General features: G+C 35.8%; 1 long non-coding RNA gene across 1 annotated transcript; it reads left to right on the top strand.

The window, feature by feature from the left end:
* Positions 1 to 415: 415 nt before the first annotated feature.
* Positions 416 to 2,889, top strand: LOC110927653. Its single transcript, XR_002585795.2, has 2 exons — positions 416 to 750; positions 2,615 to 2,889. It is a non-coding gene; the product is annotated as an uncharacterized LOC110927653 (long non-coding RNA).
* The last annotated feature ends 491 nt before the right edge of the window (positions 2,890 to 3,380 follow it).

Genomic DNA, 3,380 nt, shown 5'->3' on the forward strand with positions numbered 1-3,380 from the left:
TTTCAGCAACAGTTCAACTTTTAACATACTCGTATTATACAGAGAATTGACTAAATGGTCCTGAACGCATTCCTACGTGTTGGAATTAATTTCGTTACAAAAAGATGCATAAAAGACACTATACAGTACAATTTGACACTTTAACGGAACGGTACTTAACCGAACAACCGGACATTACCCGGGACACCAAAATTTTGTCAGAAACATTATTTTAATATTTTTAACTAATTATGGTTCCAAAAATCCCCACACACTATAACAATATGTCATACACTTACTACTTTAGAAAATACCCTTAACCTCCTAATTATTTACCCACTAATTATCAGATTTTATAAATTACCCCCCCCCCCTAGCAAATCTCGGTCATCATCATCACCAAATATTCTTGGATTTTATTTTTTTTCCTTGATTGTGGTTGGCCAAGAATCTATGTAATCATTTCATTAGGATTAAGTAGGGTGGCCATGTGATTTCCAAGAAACCTTATATCATCACAACCCACACAAGTTCATTTCACCTCCCTCAAACTCACTCTCTCTCTTCCCTCTCGGCTGCCCACATCCGCCACCACCCTCACCACTTCAACATCCACCCATTTGATCCATTTTCAAGTCCAAAACAAGTGATAGAAGGAACCTTCTGAAGCTTGGAGCTTGGAGTCTTGAAGAAACATCACCCCTTGCATTCTCACGCCATTTTCATCATCATTTCTTGTTCACAAGTTCATCCCTAGCCCTTGTGCTAGTTGTAAGTCTTCGATTTAACTTTTGGTCACTTCTACGTTGATTGTTCGAAGGATTGTTGTTTGAAGTTTAACACAAGAACACAAAGAGAAAATGAACAAGGAACCTAAACATGAACTGATAAAATCTGGTTGGATTATGTTAGTATAAGCATGCATGTTGTTTGATCATTGATTTCTCGATAAACCCGTTGTTAGAACAATTGTTGACGCGTTTTAGTAACATTTACACTCTAAAAAGCATGTTGATTTGTATTTTCAGCCAACTTCAACAGGCTGTAACTGGATCATTAAAAATCGAAAAACTGATTTTCTGAAGCCTAAAATATGCATTTTCAAAAAACGGATCAAATGGCACTAGAATCGTAATTTTTCGAGGTCGTTTACTATTTTTAAAGGACTGTTTTTGGACAGCAGCTCAAGCTGTGTTTTTACTGCAGAAAAAGTGTGTTGTATTCAGAGTCATAACTTAAAAACTGGGTAGAATTAGCTCGTGGAATTTTTACTGTAGATGGTCACTGTTGTCGCGGTGATCCTCCAACTGGAATTTCGTCAATCGGACTTACGATTAATTTTTAGTGAATTATTCCGTAGACTGCAATCAGAAAGTGACAAATCTGATTGCAGTCCGGTAAATGAATTTCTTTAAAATATTGGTAATGAACTGGACCCCGATATTTTTACACAATAAAATTTGGATCAAATATAACATTCTGTAAAAATTTGGGAATTTTTGGAGAAGGTTAACTATTTTATTAAATTGCTCGAAAACAGTCCAGTTCTGATTAATAAAGCTGAAATGACATAAGTAGCATATTGCATGTCTAATTGTCGGGTTGGTTATGTGAGAACAATCCACGGGATATATGTAAAAGAAAATGATATGCTATTTAGCATGGACACCTCCATTTACAAAGGAGACTATGGCGAAATTTTCCGAAAATCCTAACACTTAGTAAATATTTTCGAGACGAGTGTTTACTAGTATATCTTAGATTATGTTTTCAAAGATAAAACTCGCCATAATTTTTATCACAAAATACAAAGTATCGGAGGTTGGTTTTATACATAAAAATGGTTAAGTATATATTCTCAAAAAGGAACTTAAAAATATTTCCGACATCCCATCCTTGGGAAGGAAACGCGTATATAAGATATCTTGGAAGTATTGATACTAGAATATTGAACGAACAAATATCCCAACGCGGCCTATGATTAAGTTGAAATATTAATTATTTAGACAAATAATTATCACTCGAAATAATGTAAGAAACATAACTCAAAACATTAAACTCTAAGCCAAGGCACGGCCCGTTCGTCTAATAGACATTAGTACGTTGTACTTTGTCGTGTAGCGGACAGAGTTTGAGATACGATTCAAGACGCATTACAGTGAGTTCATGTCCCCCTTTTACTCTTAACTATTATTAGTTTTATACTTCGGGGGTGGAATACATGTTACAATTTATTACAGACATTTATACATGGTATGGTTAGCTTAAGAAGGGTTTTTACTACGCGATCAAGTGAGTGGTGGGCATGACACTTAAGGCCATTAATCCTCATTGTAGGACCACGGGGCATGAGTGATAGATCTATTTGGGTGTAGCGAGCCCACACCCATGAGGCCGGGGCGGCCCATAGTGGTGACTATGTCTTCATATCGGAAACAAATTTGCTAGGTTTGAGTCTTCCTGCATCATTTCACACATACTATTGGCTTTGCAACCCAATGGTGATCAGTTTTTCCTTATTGCTACATACCAGGGACTATTTTACATACAGACATACTAAACGCTTTATACACACAGACTTATACATGAACTCGCTCAACTTTTTTGTTGACTTTTCAAACTACATGTATTTCAGGGAATTAATTGGATCTGGCAAGTGTTGCATGTTAGTCAAGCTGCGTACTAAATAAGGATGTCATCCAGGGTTGTGGGGTTTGGGAAGTGTAACTCCTTCCGGGACAAGTTGCATGTCTCTTATCCTCGTATTGTTGGTAGTCTTTCGTTGAGTCTTATGAACTCATTTTGAAACAAGTCATGGTTTGTAATGTATTTTGTGGTTAATGTTTTTAAGACAATATGTTATGCATTTTCTAAACTATTTTAATGGATGAACATCACGTACTTTTATCATATAGCATTGTTGTGATTGTTGCTATGATATTAAGAAGTCACACCAAATAAATCCACGCTTCCGCAAAAGCCAGGGTGTGACAATATATCAAGAGCTCGTAAATTGTTATAGGTTATATAATAATCTACAAACACAAATAAATTGATTATATTTATTCCTCACTCATATTAATATTCAAACAATTAAAATGTAATCAAACCTAACCACATTCACAATTAATGGATTGATCATGCTCCAACAACTTAGGTAAATATAACCGTGAATAGGACTGTAAACGAATCGAACAAACACGAATAAGACCTTGTTTGTGTCCGTTCATCAATGAAATAATGCGTTCGTGAACGGTTCATAAACACTTTCCAAACAAAACATCATGCTCGTATTCGTTCGTTAAGGAAATGAATGTTTTCACGAACACAAACTAACACAAATTAAATCGGCAGAGGCTAAAGGTGGATGGCGGAGGGAGAAGTGAAGTGTTGGAACTTGA

Source organism: Helianthus annuus, chromosome 3, assembly GCF_002127325.2.
Source record: "Helianthus annuus cultivar XRQ/B chromosome 3, HanXRQr2.0-SUNRISE, whole genome shotgun sequence".
NCBI classification, from domain to species: domain Eukaryota; kingdom Viridiplantae; phylum Streptophyta; class Magnoliopsida; order Asterales; family Asteraceae; genus Helianthus; species Helianthus annuus.